The sequence below is a fragment of the Ascaphus truei genome, chromosome 3 (assembly GCF_040206685.1).
Source record: "Ascaphus truei isolate aAscTru1 chromosome 3, aAscTru1.hap1, whole genome shotgun sequence".
Taxonomy (NCBI): Eukaryota; Metazoa; Chordata; class Amphibia; order Anura; family Ascaphidae; genus Ascaphus; species Ascaphus truei.
The window spans coordinates 272,478,171-272,501,693 of record NC_134485.1 but is presented as its reverse complement, the minus strand read 5'-3'; positions in this window follow the sequence as shown (position 1 = coordinate 272,501,693).

Genomic DNA, 23,523 nt, shown 5'->3' with positions numbered 1-23,523 from the left:
TAAACATTTAATAATAAAACGAACCGGAAATAAATCAAATGTGTTTGCAGAAACCAGTATCACAAATGGGCATGTCACAAAGTGAGGGGTGGGGGGGGGGGGGGAAAGGAAAAGGGGAAAAAACATGAAACACAAGGAATATACACAAAAAACGGAGAACGGCAAGTATGCTAGGGGGGACTCCACACGAGCACAAGGAGCAGAGCCACAGAGGGTTTGATTACTGTCTTCATTTGCTATTCCCATTAACCTTTCATTGACTGTTGTGGACGCCTGGTGCTTCTTTGCAAGCTGCTTTCTTGCAAGCTGTGTTCAGCCTTTACTGTACCATTGCCCACAGTTTCTTGTGGTACTTGAACTAGTGGCATTGACTTTAGTGGATTCTTGCTGCCCTGCTATTAGCTGTTTAGCTGTATTTAGCCTACACTGTATGTTTGCTATCTATTTTCAGGGGTGTCTGATTTGACCAGTTATAGGGGAAGGGAGGCTTAGGGAAGTACCTCTGGGACCTTTTGGACCAGGGGGAATGGGCCAGATGAAGAGGTAGTCCCTTGAAATGTCGCCCCCCTAGCATACTTGCCGTTCTCCGTTTTTTTGTGTATATTCCTTGTGTTTCATGTTTTTTCCCCTTTTCCAATCCCCCCCCCACCCCTCACTTTGTGACATGCCCATTTGTGATACTGGTTTCTGCAAACACATTTGATTTATTTCTGGTTCATTTTATTATTAAATGTTTATTCTGCATTACAACTGTTTTCATCATTTAGCTATTAGACAGTGAGTGCTGGAACTTACGTAGATTTGTTAAGGCTAAAGTACTATTTCAACTTGTTATCTACAGTACACATCTCCCACACCATTCATTGGAATGTATGGCTTTCTGGCTTCAAACTTCCCGAACCTGTCATCACATTCCTGCGTACACTTGCGACACACTTTATTCGAGCTCGGCTAGTCCCACGAATTCGGGTATACCCGGGTGTATTGAGGTTTGTGACTGTTTTCTGCCCGAGTGCATTGAGGTATTTTCCAGGCAGGGATTGAAGCATTTTATTCCCGCTGGCTGCAATACTGCACAGTATATATATATATACTGCATTACAATTCATGAATTTATGCCATCTGGTAGACACGCGAAGCATTGCAGCCTATTAAATCCTAATCATTATCATTTAACAGATCAGCCGCCCGTCAGCCAGGCATGAACCCAGGCTGGGAAGGCAAATGCAACGGGGCTTGTCAGAGGTGAGGAGCGGCGCATTCCAGGTATCTGCCAGGTACATACTGGGTATTTGCTTGAATAAAGTGTGTCGTGCAGTATATAACGTACAAAGCCTGGTGTCACATTTCTGCTCATGCGTGTATAACTTCACATTCATTTAGAAGTTCAAGTCTGAAAATTATTATTATTTTTTTTGGTTTCGTTTCCAGACATGTGCCTGCATAAAAATTCTTGATATTCTGATATTCAATTGGTACTGTAGCTTTTTAATGCGACACTAGTCATGCACATGCTTTATGTGATTTGTATTTATTTGGGGGGGTGGGTGTGGGGATCTAAACATTACGATGACCTGTTGAAAATATTTCTTTCAACGACAATACAGGTAATCCTTCATGCAGCTTTACCCCCCTCCCCCCGCACACACACACAAGGCTCAAGGATTTGATTTCAACTTCTTATCGACACAGACCATTCATTTTCAAATGGTTAGCTTTGTGGTTTTAATCGTCCCGAGCCTGGTGTCACATGTCTGCGCCTGGTGTAATTCTCTTTGGGACCTTGTTTATTATTAATGCACAGGCCATTCATATGACTCATCTACCCACCGCCCTCCAACCCTTTGAGGCTTTGTTTAGGGTAACGCATGCGCACGTGTGATAATCCCTTCTCGAATTTAATATGTTAATCTGATTAGCCCTTCTTGGCAACTACAGAAACTAGTGTAGACTTGTGAGGTTTACAATGTACTGTATTGTACTGTTTAAATGAATGTAATGAATAGAAATGTGTATCCACACCTTCCCGAATTTAATATGTTAATCTGATATGCTCTTCTTGGCAACTACAGTAAGTAGTGTAGCCCACCCCTAAGCACTTCACACACAAACCCAAAGCCTTCTTCAAGAATCCCCCCCACACAAACACACACATTCAAAGTGAATTTAAAGTTCAAAGGAAAAAAAAGAGATTCAGCTGAATCATGTTTTTGATCAATTACCAATTTTTGGCATTCTTTCTTTTTCTTTGGGGGGGAGGGGGGCTTTCAATGATTATGATTATCGTGAATGTAATTAAATATTTATTTTATTAGGAATAAAAAATAAAAATAATCATGAATAATACAAAATTCATTCTTTATCTTCTTTGTACTGTACATGTACTGTAGTTCTTCCGTCAGTTGAAAATTGAGGGCCGGTGGATAATAATGGAAGAATGAAAAATACAAATAATCATGAATAATGCACATTTAAAATAATTAAAACAGAAATAATTTTTTTAGTCTTTCTCTTCCTCGTCATGGCCACATTGCATTCTGTAGTTCATTGAGAGAGGGTGGGGGGGGTTGTATAAATGTGTGTACTGTAGATACACTATACACACTGACAAAGTGAGAATATGATGTAAAGAGGGGGGGAGGTCTGACATAACAGTACTGGGATCTAAGCAGCCATTTTAAGTCAGCATCCATCTTAGGTGCCTCATATTGTCATCCATTTTGGGTTTGTCTGAATGAAAGGGAATGAGAATGGACGTTTGAAAGAGATTTTATTTTGCTTCCAATTTTTAAGTGATAATAAGCTGTTCAGCTAACTACAAAAACCTTGAAGAGGAGAGAAAAGCACCAATGTTATGAAAATAAAAGACAGATAACACGAACGTCTCGCATTCCGAGGGAGGTTCCCATGAAGTCCCATATGTAGAGAATAGGTCACCAGCCTGTATACGGTATTATTGCTGAGTCATTTCATTTTTAATATGAATCTCATAGTTATGCTATTAACTTAATGTGTCCATATTCATATTTTGTTTATCTTATATGCTTACGTAGTGACGCACACGCAACCTCGTATAGGGGGCATGGGCTTAGTATTTTGGGTATAAATAAGGCCTGTATGCCATCATGTCATTGGGAGAGTTTTACTTTGAAACTCTTCTATGTGTGCACTGTACACTGCAATAAACTTATTTGTCATTCTGCAATATATCCTCAGATTTGTGTCTCTTTTATTCACATTTTCACAACACAGTTCACAAAATGTACACATGATACCCCCCTCCCCCCGCCCGTCCTTTTTAGTGCAGCTCTCTCTGAAAAGGAAAGAAAAAATTAGTGCAGTTACAGTAAGTGCATATAATGGCATTGTGTACAGTATTGCTACTCCATATTGAACTACTGTATACTGGAACTACTGTTCCAATCCAATAATTATTGGTTTGTTTATGAAAAAGCCATTGTGCCGTTATCTTATCTGTTCAGGGTCAATTGGCGAAATGCCCAGAAACAAGATGACTTTTTGCCCGGGAACAAGCTTTGAAAAATTATTTTTTTCTTTAGTCAAATGTGGAGTGTCTTTAAAAATATAAAGATGGCAGTGTGCTCAGCACTGTGCAAAGAGATTATATAAAGCAAGACATTAGTGTGAAGTCTTATACAAAATCATTTGTCTATTAACTAAATATGTGATGTATGTTATAACTTTTAACCATTTTTTTTTTTCCAAAGGTGTCCGTAGGCAGTGGTTATTGTCAAAATTGCTGTAGACACCTCTGATTGTGACCAATCAGTAGCGGAGTATGGGTATAAATATGTTCTTAAATCAGTCCAATTTATCCCTGAAGAAGAAGCCTATGCTTCGAAACGCGTTGGATAAAGATTTTAATAAGTCCTAGGACCTTATCCCCACACTCTGTGTGATTTTTCCTGCATTGGACTGACTTCTCACAAAAAAACTGCATTCGGCAAATTGCAGTAAAGCTAAGATCGCGCTTTACGGCACCACCTCCCTTTGCGGCCGGTCGCAAACCCCGCGGGACACGTGAACTACTGCCGAAGTGAGCTGAGACACAGTGGCAGCTGGAAAACATACCCGAGAAGGAGCAGCTATAACGGCAGCGATCGGGGAAGGAGACTGACCAAGATACAGCACCGCAGTGGAGGTTTCCAACTACAATTGAGACAGTTTGTCCTGGATGCTGTGAGAGAGAGTTCCCAAAGTCTGGAGGCGGCAGTGCGGCGTTGGTAAACTCATGTATTGCACATGAAATGCTTTATACCTACTAACCTGATGTACGCAGATATTATACCCTAAAATTATATTCACCCATTTTTACAAACTTCACTATGTGCTTTTGCGCTTTTGTCTTTCTTGTGTTTCAGTTGCCTAGGGGTTTGCCCCTGTTCATATAGCTGCAGGTCACCCATCGATTTAGAGGTTGTATTTTGTTATTTAATTAATACACGGAGGTGAAGGGGTTAATCAATAGACATAATAATTTGCGCACTTTATCTGTTTTTTGTTACATTGTTTCTTCACAATATTTAGTGCTGCACTTATTTTCATTGTATAAGTTATCTGTGCTATTAACATCACTATGGTTTGGAGTCTAAATGCTTGCAGAGCCAAACGTGAAGAGGCCTTTGATCTCCTCTTTGCAGAGGAGCCCAAAGGGACTAATGAGTCTAGCAATGAGCAAACGTCTATGAAAGAAATGTTTAAAAACCTAGAAAAACTTCTCATCACAGAAAGCAAACAATGGTTTGAGAGACGTACAATGCAGAGATATCTAGACTGTGGTAGATTACCTAGAGGCCTACGCATATTAAAAAACCCCACATTTGGTAGGGACAATGAACACTTCATGAAGGAGTGGATACGCATTTTAGATGAATGTTCTAATGACTTAGTGCGATTAATAATATTTGAGAGAAATAAATCACTAAAAGAATTGGGAGCCCAAATTGAAGAACAAATTAAAACCATGGAGCCCCTCATTATCGCCAATGATTGCTCTGAGTTGGAACACGAGGTATGCGCCAACTTAGAACAACATGATGACGAGACCGCAAAAACCAAGCACTTTAAATTTTATAGAGACAAAAATGACTACGATACAAATAAACAACGTACCTGGGCCAAAGATAATACTAAAGGAAAGATGACTGATAACAAAACTGTGAATGACACTAATGGGGATTCTAATAGTCGCTCTAATGGAGATCAAAATGAGAGAGGGAGACAACATGGAGGTCATCAGTCTATAGATAGAAGGGAACATCCTAGAAGAGATAGATCATATCCCCAAAGGGGAGGACACCCTAGGAACCCTAACTATAAAGGGAGAAATTATGACGAAAACTATAAATACAATAAAAATAGACAAAACAATTATCAACAACAAAATGAGTCATTCAGACCTCCTGTGAGGATACAAGAACATACACGTGAGAATCGCCCTGCACCCTCCCCTTCTCCCTCCTCTCCATCTCTTTTTTTAGATCTAATAAGGAGGAGGCATGGCTCTCCCGAAAAAGAAGTGAAAAGCACAGAGAACCACAAACAGGTGATCTCAGGGACCAAGCTAAAAAGACCATTGCCAGAAGAGGGAAAAGAGGAGGATCCAGGGTCCAAAAGAAAAGAATTCTAGGGACTCAACCTACTCAGGTAGATAGAGGGATTTTCAATCTCTCCACGTTCATCCTCACAGAAGATCAAAAAAGAGTCCTAAGCAAAGGACTCTCTTTTTCTAAGACTAGTGGGGCAAACTCATTTCAACTTTTTAAAGATCTTAATAAATTTACAAGAAATATCACACTAAAAAGACACTTTATTAAGTTGAAAAAAGAAACTAACAATATAGTAGATACAATTCAAGAAATAGATAAAGATAAAGACACAACAGTATGTACACACACGCCGTTTAAAACTCAATCCACATTTTACCCATATCACTCTAGGGGTAACCATGTAGAAACCTTTTTTGATATGGTTTATAATGATCTAAATAAAATTAACAATAGTGATAGAAAATGGAACATTAAACAGAATATTTCCAAGGCTGAAAATCTTGCATTAAAATTTCTGCAGGATAATAACCAACTAATTATTAGACAGGCTGACAAGGGAGGAGGTGTGGTTCTACAAGATCGCTCCATATATGAGCAAGAGGCACACCGACTCCTTTGTGACCCTGTCTTTTATAAAAAACTAACCTCAGACCCTACATCATTATTTCTAATTACTCTTAAAAAACTTCTAGATGAGGCATTATCCAAAACAATAATCACAGAGAAAGAATATGGGTTTCTTTACAATAAGTCACCAAAAATACCGGTGTTTTACCATTTACCTAAGTTGCACAAATCTCTTATAAACCCGCCAGGGAGACCAATAGTCTCGGGTATATCCTCACTGACAGCAAATTTATCCCAGTATGTGGATTACTTCCTGCAAAGAATCGTAGGGGAGTTACCTTCATATCTAAAGGACTCCTCTGCGGTATTAAATCTCTTTGCAAAATTCGAATGGAAAAGCTCGTACAGATGGCTGACGTGTGACGTCCAAGCATTGTACACTAGCATTCCACATATTAAGGGTATTGCAGCAGTGGAGAATTACCTGAGACAGGAACCAAACATCACAGATCTAAACAGATGGTTTATATTAGAAGCCATAAAATATGTGCTTAGCCACAACTATTTTCTTTTTCTTTCCCAGTTCTTCTTGCAGGTTTGCGGAACTGCAATGGGCACACGATTTGCCCCCAGTTTCGCAAACCTGTATATGGGGAACTGGGAAGAAACCTTTATCTGGAAGGAAAATCCATTCCTGAAAAATATAGTGATATGGCGTCGCTATATAGATGACATTCTCTGTGTGTGGGAGGGTGATGAAGAATCAGTAGATGGATTTATGAATTACATCAATCATAATGACCACAACCTGGTATTCACCCATGTAACACACGCAGAGAATGTCAGCTATCTAGATCTGGACCTAACAGCCTCAGTGGCAGAAGGGGTAACAACCAAAACCTTCTTTAAAAAGGTAGATACGAATAATCTCTTACTGGCCTCCAGCAACCATAAAAAAAACTTGGATTAGCAACATACCTGGAGGTCAGTTTATGAGAATAAAGAGAAACTGCAGCAATGAGGCAGATTTTGAACTACAAGCCCAATTTCTGTTCTCAAGATTTTTAGAAAGAGGATATAATTACAAACAACTCAGACTTGAACTAGATAAGGTTAGAAAAATAGATCGGAATAAACTGTTAATACAAAAGAAAAATCCTCTAAATGTGGATGAGGATCGAATAGAAGTTCCATTCATTACAAACTATAACTCTATGCACAGACAAATAGAAGGAGTCATAAAAAAACATTGGGGTATTATCTCTACAGACCCCATTCTCAGTGGACACATAAACACATCTCCCAAGTTTATATATAGGAAGGCTCGCAGTCTAAAAGACACATTAGTACCGAGTGATATAGGTAAAACTGTAACAAATAGAGGTGCCCAATTTTGGTTGAGTAACAATTTAGTAGGGAACTTTCCCTGTGGAAGATGTTGTACATGTAAACTCCTACACACTGAACGCAAAACATTTAGATCAAATATAGATAACAAAGTGTATAACATTACTGAATTTATCAATTGCAACACAAGATTCTTAGTGTACCTACTAGAATGCCCCTGCGGCCTGCAATACGTAGGCCGCACAAAAAGATGTCTTAAAACACGTATACAAGAGCACGTGAGAAATATCAAACATGCACTACAGACTCATAGTGTAAGTCGTCACTTCTCAACCCATCATAACAAAGACCCCACAACCCTGACCTTCAAAGGGATTAAAACCATCCCCCAAAACAGACGTGGAGGAGATAGAGTAAAAGATATATCAGTCCAAGAAACTTACTGGATTCACCAGTTGAAGACCTTAGGTCCTAAAGGTCTAAACGAAAACATAGACCTTTGGTGTTTATACTAAACAATATTAGAAACAGGCCCCGTATAGGTATATGTATCAGAGAAATCGAGTACTTGGTTTTTATAAATATAATTTGAATAACATCTGTGATATCCATTCATAGTAATAAGTATTATTATTCTTTATACGTGTAAGTAACACCTGTTTGTTTTATTTCAGAGCCTTTGAATTATCCTTAATCACTGGCATTTTTATTTAAGTGTTTTTTAATATGTATTAATAAATGAATAAATGTATTGTGATTTTATTATACCCCTGGACCAGCACTGAATAGGTCAAATCACTAGAGCACTTTAAGAAGTCATTATCATAAATACCCACACTTGTGGGATGATGCAAAGTGAGGATCAGATTGGTGTAGACACCTCTGATTGTGACCAATCAGTAGCGGAGTATGGGTATAAATATGTTCTTAAATCAGTCCAATTTATCCCTGAAGAAGAAGCCTATGCTTCGAAACGCGTTGGATAAAGATTTTAATAAGTCCTAGGACCTTATCCCCACACTCTGTGTGATTTTTCCTGCATTGGACTGACTTCTCACAAAAAAACTGCATTCGGCAAATTGCAGTAAAGCTAAGATCTCGCTTTACGGCACCACCTCCCTTTGCGGCCGGTCGCAAACCCCGCGGGACACGTGAACTACTGCCGAAGTGAGCTGAGACACAGTGGCAGCTGGAAAACATACCCGAGAAGGAGCAGCTATAACAGCAGCGATCGGGGAAGGAGACTGACCAAGATACAGCACCGCAGTGGAGGTTTCCAACTACAATTGAGACAGTTTGTCCTGGATGCTGTGAGAGAGAGTTCCCAAAGTCTGGAGGCGGCAGTGCGGCGTTGGTAAACTCATGTATTGCACATGAAATGCTTTATACCTACTAACCTGATGTACGCAGATATTATACCCTAAAATTATATTCACCCATTTTTACAAACTTCACTATGTGCTTTTGCGCTTTTGTCTTTCTTGTGTTTTAATCTAGAATGGTTTGCCAGGAAGTGGTGAATTGGGAGTCACCTCTCATTTTTGGGTGTGTCTTGTGCATAGGGTTAAATACAGGGGATACACAGTTGCAAAAGCAGTTACATAAGTGAACAGGGTATACATTATATAGAAGGCATTTCAAATTTTTAGCAGAATAGTTACAGTGGAGTGTTTGGGTAAAAGCCAGATTGGGATTGTCTAGGGAAATTAGTATGGGTAAAATAGTTGCTTAATTGGGAGTGAATATTTTTTCCAGGACTGTGGATAGTATTGGGAGAAGAGAGATTGGCCTGTAGTTTGAGACAGTGTTTTTTGTCCCCACTTTTGAAGATTGGGACAAACTCTGGCAGTTTTCCAGGTCTTAGGGATATGGCCTGCAGACAGGATAGAATTAACTATGGAAGCAATTAGTTTGGCAATGGATGGGGCATCAAGTCTTAGGAACTTAGATTGTAGCAAAGTCAGGTTCACAGTGGCTACTTAGTTTTAATTTGAGGAACATTAATAGGGAATACCTCTGTCTATATGCGGATGCTAAGACAGGAGTAAACACATTGATACAAGAATTTATTCCTATGTATACATTATCTCCCTATGAGACACTTAGGGGATGACTTATGACTATTAGCAGTCCAAGGGAATGACTTAAGGACCATGTTATTGGTAATAAAACAATAAGTATCGTATGCAACTAATACATTTTTTGAGTCTCTCTAGGCAAAGTTGAAAGTGCACCTATGGGGTTAATAGTCAAATATTTCCTATGCTCTTCATCCCAGATGAAAAGGCCTATACTAAACACCAGTACAGCAATTAAACTTGCAGAGTTCTTTTCCTGGACCCAAAGCACGTAAAGCTCAGTCCAACTCCACCAAAGACCAAAGTCACCTAAAGCACAGCCGCATCAAGTTAACGTCTTGCCGAGTCAAAACTCCAACCGTTAACCAACGAGGAAAATAAGACACCAGGCTAAGGCCCGGTTTTATCAGAACATTTCATTTGTTCAAAGACTCAATATTTTTATTTTTAGAGTGTGTTTAAGTTAGAAATTTAAGATGTATGTACAATTGGGCCTTGATGGGAGGATTGGTTACCTGGAAGCGTGGCTTGTGAAAGCTCTTGTATGTGTTTTTGCAGTACTCATCACTCTCTATGTATGTTTCATGTGCAGCAAAACTTTGATCCAGAAGTGTGTTGTACCTCCACCGAAAGGGGGGGGTCACCCAGGGGCGTGTGTCAGCCACAAGGAAATGATCATAAGTCAGCCATTTTGACCATCGCAGACATTGTCTGTTCTGATATTCTGAGTGAATGATGTATATAATGCGTGCAGGGGTGAGGATCACGCATTCGCTTCCACCAATACCAACCCCCTTCAATTCTCAGTAATAGAATGTTGTGATGATTCTGAAAATATATGATGATAGAGATAGATGCCATTTCTTTTATCTAGCAACTGCATACCCAAAGAAAGGTTGCTTGCATAAAATAAGGTTTTTAGCATTATGTGTATAATTTCTGTATTTTCCCATTTTTTAAGCCAGCCTCTTTAAAGGGTGTATCACACACTAGGAACAAGAATCAATTTATGGGTCAAGTTCTGCACCAACCAATGAAACCTGTGTAAAAATGTATGTTCAATCAGATAACAATTTACAGGAAGGATGTGGCCTTAATTTTGCAGTGTTAATTTCACCATTAAACCAAGAACAGGTTCAGATTAGGTTTATGGCCTTACAAAACAGAATTGCTTTAGGCTATGTTTTAGCTTCAAAAGGAGGGGTATGTGCTCTAATTAAAGAACAATGTTGTGTTTTTATTCAAGATCAGTGTAGCAATGAACTAGATGAAATAGAAGAGATTCAAAAGAGGCTTAGAAAGGGGAATAAGACAAAATATCACCCCTGGGGTTAGGTGTTTGGCTTGGATCACTTGGAGCAAATTTTTTCAATGCTTTGGTGTGTGTGTTGGTGTTACTTGTTGTCATGTATATGTGTGTCACGTGTTGCAGAGGTATGATCCACAAATGTGCTACCCCCTCCTCCAATCTGATGCCACTCTTTGCAGATGCCAGAAACAGCAGTCCCTTGAAGAAAGAAGATGCCGATCACAGTTATTCAACTCCAAAAGACATGTTTGGGCCACAGCGCCTTACGAGACTATGACAGTGAAGGGCATGCGCCCTTGTCCTCTGAGTTATACCAATAAGCAATATCAGATGATGGAGCACCCCAGTATACAATACGAGTCTGTCTATGCGTCCCTGGACTAACATCACAAACTTAATTCTCAAAAGCTATGTTTTAAGAATAAAAAAGGAGGGGGTGACAAAGTGAGAATATGATGTATAGAGGGGTGAAGGTCTGACATAACAGCACTGGGATCTAAGCAGCCATTTTAAGTCAGCATCCATCTTAGGTGCCTCATATTGTCTTCCATTTTGGGTTTGTCTGAATGAAAGGGAATGAGAATGGACGTTTGAAAGAGATTTTGTTTTGCTTCCAATTTTTAAGTGATAATAAGCTGTCCAGCTAACTACAAAAACCTTGAAGAGGAGAGAAAAGCACCAATGTTATGAAAATAAAAGACAGATAACACGAACGTTTCGCATTCCGAGGGAGGTTCCCATGAAGTCCCGTATGTAGAGAATAGGTCACCGGCCTGTATAAGGTGTTATTGCTGAGTCATTTCATTTTTAATATGAATCTCATAGTTATGCTATTAACTCAATGTGTCCATATTCATATTTTGTTTATCTTATATGCTTACGTAGTGACGCACACGCAACCTCGTATTGGGGGCGTGGTTTTAGTATTTTGGGTATAAATAAGGCCTGTATGCCATCATGTCGTTGGGAGAGTTTTATTTTGAAACTCTCTTCTATGTGTGCACCGTACGCTGCAATAAACTTTTTTGTCATTCTGCAATATATCCTCAGATTTGTGTCTCTTTTATTCACATTTTCACAACACAGTTCACAAAATGTACACATGATACTCCTCCCTCCCCCCGCCCGTCCTTTTTAGTGCAGCTCTCTCTGAAAAGGAAAGAAAAAATTAGTGCAGTTACAGTAAGTGCATATAATGGCATTGTGTACAGTATTGCTACTCCATATTGAACTACTGTATACTGGAACTACTGTACAGTATGACTACTGTAAAATACTTTGTAACAAGATTGGGAGTTCAGCTCTCTCTGGAAAGGAAAAATGAGTGCAGTGAAGTACATGGTGTATACTGTAAAACAATCTGTGCCATACTGTACTTACCTGTATCATACTGTACTTGGTGTGCCTGTACTTACCATACTACAGTACAGTACTACCTTCCTGATGCATGCCCATTACGCTGTATCACAATGGGCAAAACAGTCGCAATATGGTCGATATATTTATTACATCGTTCCACGGTGAGTACATCGTTCCAAAAACTCAGTATGCCTTTCGACAACTCTGTCATTGGAGGGGGAAAAAAATTAGTTAAAGAGATACACAATAAACAGTGGGAAAAAATGAGACTCTGTTACCGTACTTACTCCGCTGGCGTCTTCACCCAGTTGATACCGCAGGCAAGAATATGCACAGTTGAGGCGGTGTGCTTGGGATCGTTGTCCTGGTAGAAACGGTGACCATCTGGGAATTTACGTGTGATGTATTCCACAATCTCTGGCACAATTTGCTCTTGGAAAAAAGCTTTATTCATGATTACTATAACAAGAAAAGAAAAGTGCTCAAAAAACTGCACACTAGTACAGTACAGTGCATAAGGCAAAAGCGTGTGTAACAGGGGAGTTATCCCTGTTCAGGAAATATGCCTCTGATCCAGCAGTGTGGTGGTTAACTGCTGGTAGTCAATTAACAAACACCACCTGATTAGGTTGCTTAGAAAAGCCTGCCCTTGAAACAGAAAGGGAGATTGTGCCTGACTCTCACAACTCGTGAGACTGACATGGGGACAGACGTCTTGAGCCTGCCAGAAGAAACAGCAGAGCCGCTTCTCTCCTGGAAATCCACAGGTCACCTTCTCCATCACTCTTCAACGACTCTGTCGCTTCTCTCCCGGAAATCCACAGGTCACCTCCTCCATCACTCTTCGCCGACGCTGCCGCTTCTCTCGAGGGAACCCCCATCTCATCCTCTTCAGCACCCATCCACCCAGATATCCACAACACCCCATGCACAAGATCCAGCTCGTTAGACCGCATGCTGAATGGGTTAAGTGTTGATATCCCTGGGAACTCTATGCTGGTAAAGATAGATCTTCTTTTAGAGACCATGCTAAATATGGATCAACGGATGGAGAAGATGGATCAATGGATGGAGAAGATGGATCCACGGATGGAGAAGATGGATAAGCGCATGGAGAAGATAGAGATTGACATAGCGGGGATACATAATTTGCTTGGAGTTCATGCCCCTGTATCTCTGACGCAGGAGTAGGAGAGTGGCATGGATGGGATGAATGGGACCTTCAACCTTCCATCACCAAGCGCACCCCCTCCATCAGAAGAATATGTGTTCATGTATACCATTGACAAGGATGACATGACAACCCCGTCAAGACCGCGCCATGAGACAACACAGACAAGGCGACCAAGACAGGAGGAAAGCATCCTCCCAGACAACCTACCCTCATCCTCCGCCACAAGCACACCCGCTCACAGTTATTCTATCCTAATAAATAAAAATGGCACTGATTCAGATTCAGCAGTGTGCAAGCATCGTTACAAAAAGCGATATCCATCGAAATCCCTCCATTTGCCGTTCTCAGCGTGATGACAACGTTTCTTTTCTGAGGAAGAAAAATAAAAGTATTACTGTAATGGTTGGTTCAAATTAGTCTGTCCCCTAAAGAAGTTCCCGCAGTCCCCTCGGTCAGTCCCAACAATAATTTTCTCGGGGGGCGTCTCTTGTTCACATACATGCATGCGCCTAGATGTGATGAGACGCATATGTGTTTCAACAAGCTTCCAATGTGCATGCGCCTAGCTGTCCACCAATTGTTCAGTATCTACTGTAGAAGCTGCTCAGCCAATGATATTGCTGGACTACATTTTGGCGAATTGTGACTAAAAGAACTAAATAACCATAAGCAAAGCGATTGATTACAGGAGAATCGCTTTACTGTGCATTGATATTGATATGGTAAAAAAAGAATTAAATACGGCAGCTGTACCCACCATAGACGTTGCCATTCGGTTGGCGCCGAGCCACTGCCAGTCCCGTAGTCTTGATTATACACGTAGTTGACAGGTGACAGCGGCCCTGCTACACCTATAGTTGACAGCTGATGAAGCTAGAAATCGTTTTGGTACATGCAAGCTTGCTGGTATCTGTACATGAAATCCTGCTCAGGCTGCAGGTATCCAGGCGGGGACAGATAGCAAGGGTTGCCGGTCAGCAGGTTTTCACTGACGGTCAGACCGTTATTGGAAGCCGGTGCTGGCGCTGGCGCATTGCTTGCCTGGGACTGACGATTCTTAGTTGGTTTTACCATGACCTTTCGCCTTTTGAAATCTCCATGATCAAAGATACTGGAAAAATCTGGGGCAACACACCAATACCCTCCTCCTGTAACTCCGGGTGCAGGATCAATACGAAAAAAACACGGATCGATACATAACTTTTTCCTTATTGCACGCTTCCACACATGAGCATCTGGTGAAAATTTGTAAAAGTCATAATTTTCGATAAAATATTGATAAATTTGACCAACTGTGGCCATCTTATCATCTGCTGAACTAATTGCTGACCATATTAAATAAGCGTACGTTATGTCGGTTTTTTTTTAACATGGACTGCAATGGTGTACTCATCTCTGGACCTCTCTGGACAATAGAATAGAACACCAGACACTTTGCATTTAGTTTTTAATATGAAACGCCTAAATAGATACAGTGTTGTAACTTCTTCAGTACCAAGGTCAATTCACAAAGGACCACTGTGGTATTTTTTAAACACCTGCAAGTCGACACATTACTGAAGCACATGTAGTGTACACATTAGAATTCATTACAATTCATGAATATCTGCCACCTGGCGGATACGCGAAGAATTGCAACCAATTAAATCCGAACCATTCTCCTTAAACAGATCAAGCGCGGGTGACGCCGGCATAAATGCGACATGAATAAGGCATGAATGTTGTATGAACGCGGCGAAGCGCGTGGCATTCGGAAAAAGTCACCGGAAAATATCCGAGAAGTGTTAAAATAAAAGCGGCCTTGGCTATATCATCCAACTAATTTTCCCCAGCCGGGGGCTGCCAGGAAAAGTCACAGACTGGATATTGACTTTTTTCCTGCAACTATGGGGAATGCTCATTGAGTTACATCGGTGGAAGAAATGAATACGAAAATAGTAACCTCTACCATTAGCATAATGCTATGATCATTGTCATGAACGGCACACCTGTTATCTCCCCGTAGGGTCCCTAAAATTAGTAATATCTCCCCTGAATCCATCACAATATTTCTTAACTCGCTGCCACCACCAAAAATTGTTTCAAATCTTACCTGCAGAGTTTTTGGTCTCTCTTTACTAGGACAAAATATGTAATTGGCACAAAAAACTATTGTAGCAAAATATGTCTGAAAATGCAGTTAATTTCTTCGACGCGTGCAAAGTTCAATTACGGCCCAAAGCAGAACTTATTAAATTTGAGATTTAATATACAAAAGTAGTACAGTGCTTAGTTACAGAAAAAAATGTTACAGGACCATACAATATAAGAAATTTAGATCCGTTACTACACAACAATATCAGATCGCTCCAAGAGGTCATGGAAATTGAAATATGAGAATTCACGTGTCTTGGTGGCATTAAAACATTGTTACATTCTAAATTCATACCCCAAATGCATGGTTTATATCCTAAAAATCTCTGCAATGGAAACAGAATAAGACCACCTTCTGGGGCGTGTCCTTAACTCGCCCTCATCCATCTCTAATTACACTTTTAAGGCTTGGGAGAGAAAAAAAAGTTTTTTGAATAACAAAATGAGTATAAAAATACCTATAACTTTACATCTATAGCATCTAGAAGGACGGGGCCAACCTTATTGCGTTCAGGTGAGTTTGACACATTTGTAGAGATTAGCCTTGACAGAGGAACGCCTAATTTGGAGGGGCAAGCAAATATATGACCTTTGCACCTTCACAATTGTGAATTGTTTGGCATAATTTAATCCGTCCAATTTCAAATGCCCTCTATTTGCCTCCCTCTTCCCATGAATTTTTCTCTCCTCCGTTTCACCTCTCACTCTCTCCATTAATTACCCCACTCAATTCCCCCACCTCACATGTATTTCTCTCCCTCTTCCCATGAATCTCTCTCTCCTCCGTTTCACCTCTCACTGTCTCCATTAATTACCCCACTCAATCCCCCCTGCCTCACATGTATTTATCTCCCCTGTGTCTCACTCTTACTTCCTCTTTTCCTTACTCACCCCCTCTCCTCCCTCACTCTCCCCCCCTCCATAAATTACCCAAATCAATCCCCCTCCCCAGACTCATTCTTTCCCCCCTCACACAATTCCCTGCACAAAATATACAAAACAAAAAAAACAACCCCAATGCAAAAAAACACGAACAAGGCGGGACCACGGTACTGATGTGGGAAAGTACAAGACTGTGCACCCGCAGCAGCGGGAGCACGCCTGGAGGGTGGATAGTCAGCGTAGCCAGGTCTGGGTTGGAGAGAGTGGGTTAGTGTGAGTACTTAATGGAGTCCGGAGGCGGAGCCAGTGGGGTGGTCAGTGTCCGTTGTGCCGTGGTCTAGGGTAGGAGCCAGGAGAGTGGTATATTGTCCGTAAGCTGAGGTCTGGGATGGAGAGGTGTGGATTGTCGGGTACAAGCCGAGGTCTTTATCCAGGGATGGTCCAATAGTCAAGCCGGGGTCTTTATCCAGAGGAGGTCCTATAGTCAAGTCAGGTTGGTACACAGGAAAGCAACAGAGAACACAGCAAGGCACAAGCGAGGCAAGGCAAAACAAACGCAGGAACAAAAGGCCATAAGAGTTATGCTAAGCAATCAGGAAGTGAAAGTGAAAGTTTTAAGTAGCACACAGGAACCAATTAGGCTGAGGGCGGAAAGGAGGCGCGGCCTCCACAAATGTCAGGATAGGCTGCAGGAGACAAGGGGCACTCAGGATACTTGCCACGCAGCTAAGAAGCGGTGCACAGAGTCACGTGAGCGTGCCGCGTGCGAGAGAAGCCCGGCGCGTCCGGGGGGCGGAGCTAGGCTCCGTGGCATGGCTAGAATAGCTGCGCGTGCACGAATGCTCTGTAAACAGAGCGGGGATGCGCGCACGATCAGCAACCAGCGCAGAGGGCTGTGATGAAGCAAGGAAGGAGGGAACACGCTGTATAGGACGTGAACCCCGATTCCTTACACCAAGTACCCCCATTCCCGCAATGTTATATATTGAAGGGGAGGTGTTCCCTACCTGTCTTCTGGGTTAGGGGGGATTCCAATGTCTACCGTATTAAGCTTGAGTCAGATCTGGAAGAAACCAGTACAGTTTATTCCGGTGTAGGTATACGGCAGTTAAGTTATATAGGGTAAATAAGATATCCAGATCCAGAGTGGGTGACAGAGACAGGAAGGGTGACAGAGAGAGAGGGAGATGGTGGGTGACAGAGAGAGGGAAAGAGAGAGAGATAGAGAGAGAGAGTGACACAGAGAGAGTGAGAGAGAGAGTGAGAGAGAGAGTGAGAGAGAGAGTGACAGAGAGAGAGAGTGACAGAGAGAGGGTGACAGAGAGAGAGAGGGTGACAGAGAGAGGGGGGGTGACAGAGAGAGAGAGAGGGTGACAGAGAGAGGGTGACAGAGAGAGAGAGAGGGTGACAGAGAGAGAGATTGACAAAGCGAGAGAGTGACCAAGAAAGAGAGAGAGACACCAAGAAAGAGAGAGAGAGATGGTGACAGAGAGAGAGTGAGAGAGTGAGAGAGAGAGAGTGTGTGTGTGTGAGAGAGAGACACAGAGAGAGAGAGAGTGACAGAGAGAATGACAGAGAGAGAGTCACAGAGAGAGAGTGACAGAGAGAGTGACAGAGAGAGAGAGAGAGAGAGGGTGACAGAGAGAGAGAGAGGGTGACAGAGAGAGAGAGAGGGTGACACAGAGAGAGAGAGGGTGACAGAGAGAGAGAGAGGGTGACAGAGAGAGAGAGAGAGAGAGAGAGAGAGAGAGAGAGAGAGAGAGAGAGAGAGAGAGAGAGAGAGAGAGATAGAGAGAGGGTGACAGAGAGAGAGAGAGAGTGTGACACAGAGAGAGAGAGAGTGTGTGTGACAGAGAGAGAGAGAGGGAGAGAGTGACAGAGAGAGAGTGACAGAGAGAGAGTGCCAGAGAGAGAGAGTGCCAGAGAGAGAAAGAGAGATAGATAGAGAGAGAGAGAGAGAGAGAGAGAGTGAGTGAGAGAGTGTGAGTGAGAGAGATAGAGAGAGTGAGAGAGTGTGTGTGAGAGAGAGATAGATAGAGAGAGATTGAGAGAGTGTGTGTGAGAGAGAGACAGACAGAGAGAGAGTGACAGAGAGAGTGACAGAGAGAGAGAGTGACAGAGAGAGAGCGTGAGAGAGAGTGTGAGAGAGAGAGGGACAGAGAGAGAGTGACAGAGAGAGAGAGTGACAGAGAGAGTGACAGAGAGAGAGGGTGACAGAGAGAGAGAGAGTGTGACACAGAGAGAGTGAGAGGGTGAGATGGAGAGGGTGACAGAGAGAGATAGAGAGAGGGGGTGACAGAGAGAGTGACAGAGAGAGAGAGTGACAGAGAGAGAGAGTGACAGAGAGAGAGAGTGACACGGAGAGAGAGAAAGTGACAGAGAGAGAGAGAGTGACAGAGAGAGAGTGACATGGAGAGAGAGAAAGTGACAGAGAGAGAGAGAGAGAGTGACAGAGAGAGTGCCAGAGAGAGTGCCAGAGAGAGAAAGAGTGATAGATAGATAGAGAGAGAGAGTGATAGAGAGAGGGAGAGGGTGGCAGAGAGAGAGAGAGTGACAGATAGAGACAGAGAGAGTGACAGAGAAAGAGGGTGACAGAGAGAGAGGGTGGCAGAGAGAGTGACAGGGAGAGAGCGAAAGTGAGAGAGAGAGACAGAGAGAGTGCCAGAGAGAGAGACAGAGAGAGTGCCAGAGAGAGAAAGAGTGACAGAGAGAGAGAGAGTGACAGAGAGAGAGGGTGGCAGAGAGAGAGTGACAGAGAGAGTGATAGAGAGAGTGACAGAGAAAGAGGGTGACAGAGAGAGTGACAGGGAGAGAGCGAATGTGACAGAGAGTGACAGAGAGAGAGACAGAGAGAGAGAGTGCCAGAGAGAGAGAGGGTGGCAGAGAGAGAGTGACAGAGAGAGTGACAGAGAGAGTGACAGAGAGAGTGACAGAGAAAGAGGGTGACACAGAGAGAGAGAGAGAGAGAGAGAGAGGGTGACAGAGAGAGAGAGAGAGGGTGACAGAGAGGGTGAGAGAGAGAGTGACAGAGAGAGAGGGTGACAGAGAGAGAGAGAGGGTGACAGAGAGAGAGAGGGTGACAGAGAGAGAGAGAGGGTGACAGAGAGAGAGGGGGATATAGGGTGACAGAGAGAGGGGGAGAGAGGGTGACAGAGAAAGAGGGGGAGAGAGGGTGACATAGAGAGAGCGTGACAGAGGGGGACGGGGGTGGCTGACTGATTGCGGAGGGTGACTGACTGACTGGGAGGGGGTGACTGACTGGGAGAGGGGTGACTGACTGACTGACTGGGGCATGACTGACTGACTGGGGGTGACTTACTGACTGGGGGGGTGACTTACTGACTGGGAGGTGACTGACTGGGGGGGTGACTTACTGACTAGGGAGGTGACTTACTGACTGGGGGGGTGACTGACTGACTGGGAGGGGGGGGGGGTGACTGACTGGGGGGGTACTTCTGGTGTCCTACACACACACACTACACAAGCCAGCTTAGGATATGAGTGATGGAGGGGGGAAGAGAGAGAGAGAGGGAGAGAAAAGGCCGGCGATCCGAGCAGGCAGCCACACGCCTCCCCCTGCACCCACCGCCCGCACCGGGTACAAGCCAGCCGCGACTGCGCACCGCCACTGCCCCGCTTCCCCCTGCGCCCATCTTCCAGGCCGGCATCCAATGGGACCAGGGGCAAGGGAGCGCCGGGAGGCAAAGGAGCACTTTGCCCCCTCCGAGGGAAAGAACAGCCTCTGCCACCTCCCGGCTCGGGTGGGCAGCCGCCAGAAGACGGAGTGGCATGAAGCTGCACTCGTCCACCCCCCCCCCCCCCACAAATGTGTCTAAGCCAGAGTTTTAAGTGTAGGTGCAGGGGGCCGCATGGGACAAGCCAGCGGGACCACATGGGACACGCCAGCGGGACTGCATGGGACATGCCAGCGGGACCACACAGGGGGCAAGAAGGGACCGCACAGGGGGCAAGAAAGGACTGCATGGGTGGCCACATAGGGAGCAAGGGGGGGACGCAGGCACTTGAGGCAGACAGTAAGACAGGGAATAACAGAGTACATACCAGCAGGACCAGAATAGAAAAGTAAGGGCCGGTTCAATGCGCAGCCTGGCTGCACACCTAGTCGCATCACACCAATCAGGAAGAGGGATTTTAAAAAGTTTTTTTTTTTTTTACAAGCACAGAACCGCGTGCGCTGCCATGAGGGGGGGCCGCCAGGGGCCAAATCCAGTCGCCCGACCGGATTTGTCAACGACTGTTTCTAAATGTGGCCTGGGTTCCCCGATCGGCCTCTTACCTCCGCTGCCGCTCGGGAGAAGGGGGGTTGCCGGAGTGGTGAGCGCATCGCCGGAGCTCCAATGGGAGCAAATGATCGGGGTGTCGCCATCTTGCCTTTGCGCACACATGCGCAGTATCTTCCCCTGGTGCGGCAGCCATTACAAGACTCACACATGCGCAGGGAGCAGAAAGGCGGCCATTAGGGATAGCGCACGCGGCGCTAATGATAAGAAGGTTCCGTGGGGATTACAGCCCCCAGAAGGCCACAGGGCTGGGAGTCAGGTGGCCAGGCCTGGCCAATTAAGTGACAGGATTCTTCTGTGAGGCAGTTGTTACAGTTGGTGCTCAGGGGGCTTGCTGGCAGTTGGAGCTGGGATACAGCTAGGAGAGGTTGTATAGGTGCAGGGGCCTATGACCCTCTGCACTAGGCCAGAAATCCCCTAGGCCCCAGTTAGGCCCAACTCACCCTAGATTGTGGTTGCTTTAGGGAAGGCCCCTACAGTTAGGGATCCTGCCCTTTTAGTGATTAGCCAGCTTAGGGCCACAGTGGTTTCATTTGAACTATTGCTGCTGCAGTCTGGAACCAGACTGCCAGAGAGTGAGCGACCATCATTGCGGAAGTCACTCAAGAGGGAGACATCCCATCCAGCGGAGGATATCGTTAGATCGGCGGATCCCCTGCTTCTTGTTGTTAGCGCGCCCGGGTGTGGACAAACCCGGCAGGTACCATTTGCCAAACATGCACCAACACCGGTATAATAAGGCGCTGATCACACCTAGAGGGGTGGGCATCTTTTGGGGACACTTATTGGGTGAAGTGACCAAGGAACACCTCTGGTACTGTGGACACGGTGTGGAGATACACGGGGGTGGGACAACGCCCAGCACGGCGAGGTTTAGCTGTAACCATTAGTATTGCTATTGCCTGTATGTGGTTTATGCTTATTGCTCAAAGTAAATGTTATTATTGTTATTCTTATAACCTGTGGACTGTTATTAATAGTTCCTGCTCGGGGTTATCCCATCCAATTGGGGTCCCGTGCAGGTGGAGGCACTGCCACTCAGTATATTTGTTAACCCAGGCTCCCAGTCGCCAGCACTAGTAGACCCTTCACATTAGAGGGAAAGAGGTCTACATATATATCTCAAATAAGAAGATCACTTGTGAGCACATTCACATGTCTTAAGACAGGTCTGCACCCCCGCCTTTCACCATTATCATCTAGCATACAGTGCTTCCACTGCAGCAAGGGATTCTGGGAAATGACATGCAAATGAGCACACTGTGTCACCTTTTGCCTGAAATCAATTTTTACATGGAACACTTATAAGATACTGCTCGCTGTTAACACAGCTTTTAAGCACAGCATGGGAATCAGATGCAAAGCCAGATAAACCACTCACAGACATGTTTTTACCTTAATGGGTCTCAGCAGTGTGAGGTTGGTTGTACTGGCTTTGCAATTTTCAATGCTGTAGGATTTACCATCACATTCTAAGTTATGGTGGGTGAAAAAGGCGACAAGAAACCTCCACTGTATTGCATATAGCAGATGTAGCCAGGTCCTCCGTTCCCCCCCCCCCTTACCTCCGCTGCTGTGGGGGGTGTTGCGCGGAGGCGACGGGCTCACCGGCGGCTCCCCCCGCAGGGTGCCGCCATGTCCAGGTGCTCGCGCATGCGCGGAGGCTCGCGCATGCACAGAGCGGTCGCGGCGGCCATGTTTGGATTGGCGCGAGAGGTCACGCTTCAGCAAGAGGTCGCGCATGCGCAGTGGAGTGGCAGAGAAGCGGCGGCTATTACAGCATCGTGCATGCGCAGTGAGGATCGCGCACGCGGCCCCAATAGGAAAGAGCTCCATAGTGGACTAGAAGACCCAGCAGCCCCTGGGGCTGCTTTACCGCCTCACGCCAGGGAGCCATTAGGGCTGCAGGATTCCCTGAGAGGAGAAATACATTGTTGTGCTCTGCACAGGAAGCGGCTGCACTAGGCCCGTAATCCGCTAGGCCCCCAGCTAGGCCCTGAGTCATTGAAAGTTTGTAGCTGCTACAGGGACATGCCCTAGATAGGGAACGGATCACCTTAGCAGCCAGGTGTATTCCAGTATAGTCAGGGACACAGCTGTGTGCAACGTGGCCTGGCAAGCTTGGTCTGGGACCAGACCTCTTCAGGATAAAAACTGTCTTCATGGTGGGATCGTCCAGCGGGACACCATCCCACGCAGAGGCGGATTCATCGTGGGATCACCCGGCAGGTATAATCCTACAGGTGCACCATCTATAACATCTTCACCTTAGGGGACCGTGAGGTCATATATTTGGGGTATTGTGGAATTGGGACTCTCATGGACACTGTGGTGGGTTACAGCCCTGCGAGGTGTGTGGGTAGTTGTGCCTTTAGTGGGTAGAGTGATAATATATTACCATAGAGTTATAAGTCATTACATTAGCAATATGACATGTTGCAGTAAAGCCCTTTTCTATTTTACTGTGTATGTGTTCATTGTAAGAGTGTCCTGTGAGGGGCTGCTCCCATTCTGCTGGGATCTCTCACAGGTGGAGGCGCTGCACCATTTATAAGAGTAATTCACCCCAGGCTCCCAGCGGCGGAGGCATAGGCCTCGTTCAGGGTGCCTGCTTCGCGACGTGCGCGGGCTTACGTGCGATTTGAACAGAGCAACACCCATCCCTAAGCTGAGGTCTGTAGACCCGCCTCCTCAACGCTAGCAAAGGTCTGCTGGGGATGATGTGCACACATCGCCCAGCAGATTGACGCGCGGCCTTCACCTCCTGTCTCTGCCACCCTGAACGAGGTCTCAGGCTCCTGCG